The sequence below is a fragment of the Arachis ipaensis genome, chromosome B8 (genome assembly GCF_059453495.1).
Source record: "Arachis ipaensis isolate K30076 ecotype BB chromosome B8, ASM5945349v1, whole genome shotgun sequence".
NCBI lineage: Eukaryota > Viridiplantae > Streptophyta > Magnoliopsida > Fabales > Fabaceae > Arachis > Arachis ipaensis.
The window spans coordinates 62,142,160-62,150,205 of NC_142443.1; the positions used below are offsets into that span (position 1 = coordinate 62,142,160).

An 8,046-nucleotide genomic window follows, 5' to 3' on the forward strand; every position below is an offset into this window, starting at 1 on the left:
GAAAAAGGTGATTGTCACTAACGTTCTCGAACCCATATTTTCACTGAACATTAACACCACTAACTTCCTGAGCCAAAGTCCCTACCCACTTCATACTTTCTCTCTGCAAGTAAAAGCTAAGCCCAATGAAGAAGAGAACTGCTTCAAACTCAAGATCCAAAGGCCCAAGACTTGAAGAATCAACTAGAAGAACAGAAGAGTAGTATATATAGGAGTAGCTTTGAATTATTTAGGGAGTTGGAAAATATAGGGAGCCTCTTGGCATAGAACTACTCTCTGTATTTTTACTTTCTTTGCACTTCTAGTTTTCATCATGTATTCTCCATCTTTGTTTTCATTTTCTAGAGCTATGAACAACTAAACCCCTTTCATTGGGTTAGGGAGCTCTGTTGTAATTTGATGGATCAATACTAGTTTTTATTATTCTTCTTCTATCTTTTCTCTTGATTTTACTTGAAAGCTTTCGATCTTCATCCAATTGGGTAGTTAACTTGGAAAAGAAGCTATTTATACTTGGATCTCTTCTGAACCTTGAAAGAGGAATGAAGAGATCAAGCTAGAAATGCTTTCTCATGCTGGACCAAATTGGGTTTGGATGGATATGTGACTATAATCCTCTCAACACTTGATTTGGGAAATGCATGTGGTATAATCAGTGACCATACTTCATCTCTTCTCATGAGCAATTGACCAAGGAATTGGCTATTGATCAAGATTTGAGAGATTGAATTACAAGAAATTGTAATCCAATCACTTAAGATTGCCAAGGAGATCAATGAGTGCATTGATTGAGGAAGAGATGAAAATGAGATTGATCCGGAGAATGCAACATCTCCTAAGCCCAATGAACTCCCCATTTCTGATCTTACCCATTCTCTTTAATTTCTGTCATTTACATTTATGAGAAATTCTCCCATTCCCATTTAAGATTCTGCAATTTACTTTCTGCTATTTACTTTTCCGCCATTTAATTTTCTGCAATTCTCAACTCAATTTCTGATTCGCTCAACTAGAACATTCCTCTAATTAAAGTTGCTTGATCAATCAATCCTTGTGGGATTCGACCTCACTCTATTGTGAGTTTTTACTTGACGACAAATTCGGTACACTTGCCGAAGGAAATTTGTTATGAGACAAGTTTTCCGTGCATCAAGTTTATGGCACCGTTGCCGGGGATTGATTGTGCATCAACAATTATTAGATTGGAGGATAACTAGATTGAGCATTTTATTTTTGTTTGATTTAAATTTCTGTTTGAGTTATTTACTTCCTGTTTTAGTTAATTTCTTCCCTTCCCCCTACTTTTTCTTTGTTATTTACCATTCATCACACTAACCCACTAACTGTTTGAAATATTGCATCACTCACACTAACAGTAATTCTGACGGATATACTTTCTGCACCTATTCTCTTTGCTTGTACTTGTTGGTTGTATGACCGGGAGAAGAAGCGGGGCTTCAACCTCCTTTGATTCTGAACCTGAGAGAACCTTCCTTAGACTAAGGAGGGAGGCAAAAGACAAACGTGTAGTTGGTGCTGAAGAAGAGGAGGAACACTTTGAGGAATACTTTGAACCAAACATGGAAGAAAACATGGAAAACCATCATGAAGAAGAGGCTCACAACCATGGCAGAGGAGGTCGAGCAAATCATGCTGGGGAGGATAGAAGAGTTTTAGGCTCTTACATCAATCCAAACCTAGGAAACTGTGGAAGTAGCATTCAAAAGCCAACCATCCATGCCAACAATTTTGAACTGAAGCCACAGCTCATCACCCTTGTGCAGAATAACTGTTCGTTTGGAGGAAGTGTCCAAGAGGACCCAAATCAACATTTAACCACCTTTCTGAGAATATGTGACACAGTGAAGTCTAATGGTGTTCATCCTGACGCCTATAGACTGCTCTTATTTCTATTCTCACTCAGGGATAAGGCAGCCAAGTGGCTGGAGTCTTTCCCAAGGGAAAGCTTGACAACTTAGGAAGACGTGGTGAACAAATTCTTAGCAAGATTTTACCCCCCTCAACGAATCAATAGGCTGAGAGCTGAGGTCCAAACTTTCAGGCAACAAGATGGTGAGACTCTATATGAAGCATGGGAGAGGTTTAAAGACTTAACAAGGAGGTGCCCACCAGATATGTTCAATGAATGGGTGCAGCTGCACATTTTCTATGAGGGGCTCTCTTATGAGTCAAAGAAGGCCGTAGACCATTCATCCGGAGGATCTTTGAACAAGAAGAAGACTATTGAGGAAGCCATCGATGTCATTGAAACAGTAGCAGAAAACGACTACTTCTATGCTTCTGAAAGAGGGAACACAAGAGGAGTAATGGAGCTAAACAATGTAGATGCTCTGTTGGCCCAAAACAAGCTCATCACCCAGCAGCTGGCTGACCTCACCAAGAAGATGGAGAGGAACCAAGTAGCAGCAATCTCCACTTCATCAACAACCCAAGAAGGAGGGAATAAAGAAGCAAAGGGTAGCCAGGAGCAAGCCAACTACATTGGGAATTCACCAAGGCAAAACCATGATCCATACTCCAAGACCTACAACCCTGGATGGAGGAATCACCCAAATTTTGGGTGGGGGAATCAACAAGACCAAAGCCTTGATCAAAGATGCCCAAATCCAAACAATGCAGCCACTCAATACTTCACATCTAGACCATATCAACACCCCCATAACAACACCTCTCCACATTCATATCAAGGCCAGAATAACCCTCTTCAGCCTGACTTATCATCACTTGATGAAAGAATCTCAAGGATTGAGAATCTACTTGAAGGCATAAGCAAGGAGATTTAAGACAACAAGGTGTTCAAGGAGGAAGTGCGAGCCAGTTTCAAGAACCAGGGAGACACAATCAAGAGGTTGGAATCTCAAGTAGGGTATCTCTCTGAGCAAATTCCCAAACCCACAGATGGATTCCCAAGTGACACAGAGAAGAATCCGAGAGGTAAAACAAAGAAAGTAAGATGGGAAGATTGTAAGATGGTCATTATAAGTGATAAGAAGATTGAGGATAAGCCAAGCAAGCTGTCAGAACAACCTGAAGATACCTCAGTAGAGGAGGTGGAAAAAGATTACCAAGAACCAGAAATCTCAAAACAGGAGCTGCTGAGACTCTATGCACCTTTTCCACAACTGCTCAAGGGTGCTGTGGAGAGGAGAATATACTCAATATTTCTTGACTTATTTACATCTCTGCATGTGAACATACCATTCATCAAGACTATCCAACAAATTCCTGCATTCATCAAGTACATGAAGGAGTTGCTTCCCAGGAAAAGCTCACTCAAGGGAGGGCAAACAATAGTAATGAACAAGGAGTGTAGTGCCCTCATTCAACCGCATTTACCAACAAAAAGAAAAGATCCAGGGAGTTTTCACGTCCCCTGTGCCATAGGGGAAACAGTGTTTGATAGAGCACTATGCGATTTGGGAGCAAGCATCAATTTAATGCCCTCATCCCTGGTAAAGAGGCTGCAAATCAATGAGATATTTTCCATAGATGTAGTCATCAGGCTGGCTGACAAAACTCAAAAACAAGCAAAAGGAGTGGTGGAAAATGTGTTGTTAAAGGTGGGAAAATACTTTCTTCCCACAGACTTTGTCATCTTGGACATGGAAGAGAGTTACACTCACCCAATCATATTGGGAAGACCATTTCTAGCTACAGCCAGAGCACTCATAGATGTGGAGCGAGAGGAGCTAATATTGAGGATCCATGATGAACAACTCAGCTTCAATGTCTTTAAACTCTCCCAAGAAGCTGACCAAGAAAATAAAGAACCAAGCAATGATCATAATGAGATGCTGACAGAGGAAACAAGCACTGAGGCACCACCAACACATCCGAGAACCCCACTGAATGATGAACGAGGCAAACAGCGATCGTCACAGCTCAAGGAGAAGCTGGAGGAATCTAAACCACCAGAGGCATGTGAAGACAACAACAAAATTCACTTAGAAGAATAAGTCACCAAGAGCAGGGAAGCATCAAAAGGGACGAAGAAGAAGGTACCAAGGGGGTGGAGGAACAAGAAGATCCCTACGGAAGACTTCTCTCCAGGAGATAAAGTGATCTCAGCTTACTTCCCAGATATCCCCCCTAATCTCCCCACTGTACCATCTCAGTTACCTAAGGTCTTCACTATTAACAGAGTCCTCTCCTTGGAACATGTAGAGATCATTGATACAACCAATGGATATAAGTCCAAGGCAAGAGCGGAGGACTTGAAGCATTATCAACCTCCCTGATGAAGGAGAAACGTCAAGCTAGTGACGCTAAAGAAGCGCTTCATGGGAGGCAACCCATGTTTTATTAGCTTTTACTAGTGAATAAATCAATATTCATAAATTCTAATCCAAACTTGGTGACATCCTTATATTGCAGTATATAGTGAAGAACAAGTTTGGTGTTCAAAGCGTACCAAGAAAGCATGAATGCAACAGAGAGCATGCTAGTCTTGGAGCTTTAAACAGAACTGTTCATCACAGTGCTTCAAACTAAGTTTGGTGTCACCCCATGGTGCCACCAAAATGCATATAAGGATACATAGTTAGTTAGTTAGTTGGAGTTCATGAATAAACAATCTAATCTTTTCTTCTCTTTATTATTCTAGCCGTAAAATCTAAATTCATTTTTTTTATGATATTTCTTACTTTTCTTATTTGATCTTTATAGGGAAAGGAAAGGAGAATTGAAGGAGATAGATTGGACAATTAAAGGAAGAAGGTTCGGACACCACAAAAGGAAACACTCAAGAAGAAGATGGAAGATGGTGGTTTCTGGAAGAAGCTGCTTGGAAAAGGCAAGGGAAGTGGGAGCACAAGCAATCAAGAAGGAGAGCATGGACATCCACAAGAGTAAAAGGTGGTGGAGTTCCTTCTTTAGTCCATCTTTTTCTATGCTTTAAATAAGGAAGATCTTGTATGAAATAGAACTTGCTTCAATGTTAGTTTAAACCTTTTTAAATTCTTTTTTTTACTTTGTGTGTTGAAGAGGTCTCTGTGTGCTAGTCTCTATGTCACTGCACCCTTACTTTACTTATTTGTATGGTTGTCCCTTTTGAATCAAATGAAAAGAGAATGAGTGCTTTTAAAGACCAGAGAAGAGTTCATACTATGGAGTAAGTTCCTGAGTTTATGGTATAGTCATAAGATAGCTAAGTTGGTTCAACCATAAGGTGGGAAGACGACTATCTGTCATGAATACTATGCTTGAGACACACCCCATGAGACTAGATAAATAAGAAGATCCTAATAAGAAAAAGGGAAAGAACAATAAAAGTTGAGGAATAAAAGAAAAATGGTAAGCAATAAGGCTAGGCACTAATGGTTTTAATCTTGAGACATGTGTCTGTCGTACTCCTGTGTGAGGGATCTACTTGGATGAATAAGCTCTTAGGGGTGCCTTATCACTTGGTAACTTGGGTTAACTAACACGGGATTATCAGCTGAAAGTCCACTATCAAGAGTAACCCTCACTACAGAGCATTTAGTAACCCAAAGAGGTGCTGGACACCAAGGTCTCAAGAAAAGAAAATACATACACTATGTGCCTGTGGTGTGTATGTATGGGGGATAGACTTGAGCAAGTAAGTCCTTAGGGGTGTTTCAACACCTAGCACCTTGAACCAACTGGTTCGGGAGTGTTGGCTGAAAGCTTATTTTAAAGAGTTGTCCCCTTGCAGAACACTTAGCCTAAGGACACAAATAAGCCCTGAAGTAACAACAAAAGGATCAATGAATAAAAGTCTCATGGGATGCAATCAAAGTGAGTGTTCTAGGACAAGATAAAGGTCTGAAAGCCAGGAATGAACCTAAGTTGCTATGCATGAAACCACCATAAAACCAGGGACATGACTTCCATAAGAATGACTCATTCCTCTTGGCATTCCATTCATCATTCTCTGGTTCCAATACTCGCTTAGGGACAAGCAAGCTTTAAGTTTGGTGTTGTGATGCTAGGGCATTTTGGCCAGTTTCACTGACCTTTTTTTTACTGTTTTTAGGGTAGTTTCATGCATTTCCTTAGGAAATAAGCTAGTTTTGGGTAGATATTCACTTACATCTTGATTGAAGCATACATTGTGCACTTTACATGATTTCATGAGGATTTTTGCATGAATTTAAGGACAAATTGGATGTTGCATTTCCCATGACTTGGACTAGAACTTTGATGCACTTTATTGCTTGATTTCAGGACAAGGGAAGCAAAGAAGAACCAGATTAGTGGCTACGTTAGTTACACTAACGTTAACACTAACGTGGAATGGGAGTAACTTGCAAAGTTAATGAGAAAAGTGATTGCCAACAACGCTCTCGAAGCCATCATTGCCCACGTTAAGAGTCACGTTAACTAAGTTAACGTGAACTCTAACGTGAAAGTAAAGAAATGAAGCCAACGTTAGTGACACTTAACATTATCACTAACGTTGGACCAAGATCATGAGTGGCCACGTTAGAGTCCACGTTAACTTAGTTAACGTGGCCTCTAACGTTAAGAAGAAAGGGGGGAAGCCAACGTTAGTGACACTCAACATTGTCACTAACGTTGGCCAAAGCACATTAAGCCACGTTAACTCCCACGTTAACCTAGTTAACGTGGAAGCTAACGTGAAGAAACAAAGTGGTCGACAATGTTAGTGACACCCAACATTGTCACTAACGTTGGAAGCACACAAGCCCCCAATAAGCCACGTTGACTCCTACGTTAACCTAGTTAACGTGAAAGCTAACGTGAAGAAGGAAGGTGATTGCCAACGTTAGTGACACCCAACATTATCACTAATGTTGGAAGGAGCCACACATGCCACCATGAGCCACGTTAACTCCCACATTAACTTAGTTAACGTGGAAGCTAACGTGGATAAGGGAATGATGAGCCAACGTTAGTGACACTCAACTTTGTCACTAACGTTGGAAATGGCTAGCAAGGCCACGTTAGAAGCCATGTTAACCTAGTTAACGTGGACTCTAACGTGGAAAATATGGGCAATTTGGAACGTTAGTGACAATGGTAAGTGTCACTAACGTTCTCGAAGGATGGCAAGCCTACGTTAAAAGAGCCACGTTAACTAAGTTAACGTGGACTCTAACGTAAGGAAGGGGGAGGCTTCTCAACGTTATTGGGAAAGTTGAGTCCCAATAACGTGTGCGAAGGACATAGTGGAAACATTAGTGGCAACGTTTGTGCCACTAACGTTGAGGTTAACGTGGCTTTTAACTTTTGTGAGGAACGTTAGTGAAAAAGGTGATTGTCACTAACGTTCTCGAACCCATATTTTCACTGAACGTTAACACCACTAACTTCCTGAGCCAAAGTCCCTACCCACTTCAAACTTTCTCTCTGCAAGTAAAAGCTAAGCCCAATGAAGAAGAGAACTGCTTCAAACTCAAGATCCAAAGGCCCAAGACTTGAAGAATCAACTAGAAGAACAGAAGAGTAGTATATATAGGAGTAGCTTTGAATTATTTAGGGAGTTGGAAAATATAGGGAGCCTCTTGGCATAGAACTACTCTCTGTATTTTTACTTTCTCTGCACTTCTAGTTTTCATCATGTATTCTCCATCTTTGTTTTCATTTTCCAGAGCTATGAACAACTAAACCCCTTTCATTGGGTTAGGGAGCTCTGTTGTAATTTGATGGATCAATACTAGTTTTCATTATTCTTCTTCTATATTTTCTCTTGATTTTACTTGAAAGCTTTCGATCTTCATCCAGTTGGGTAGTTATCTTGGAAAATAAGCTATTCATACTTGGATCTCTTCTGAACCTTGAAAGAGGAATAAAGAGATCAAGCTAGAAATGCTTTCTCTTGCTGGACCAAATTGGGTTTGGATGGATATGTGACTATAATCCTCTCAACACTTGATTTGGGAAATGCATGTGGTATAATCAGTGACCATACTTCATCTCTTCTCATGAGCAATTGACCAAGGAATTGGCTATTGATCAAGATTTGAGAGATTGAATTACAAGAAATTGTAATCCAATCACTTAAGATTGCCAAGGAGATCAATGAGTGCATATATTGAGGAA

General features: G+C 40.4%; 1 non-coding gene across 1 annotated transcript; it reads right to left on the minus strand.

Moving 5' to 3' along the window:
• Positions 1–2,033: 2,033 nt before the first annotated feature.
• LOC148548310 (small nucleolar RNA R71) lies at positions 2,034–2,140 on the minus strand. The gene has a single exon (XR_015897325.1). It is a non-coding gene; the product is annotated as a small nucleolar RNA R71 (small nucleolar RNA).
• Between the last annotated feature and the right edge of the window lie 5,906 nt (positions 2,141–8,046).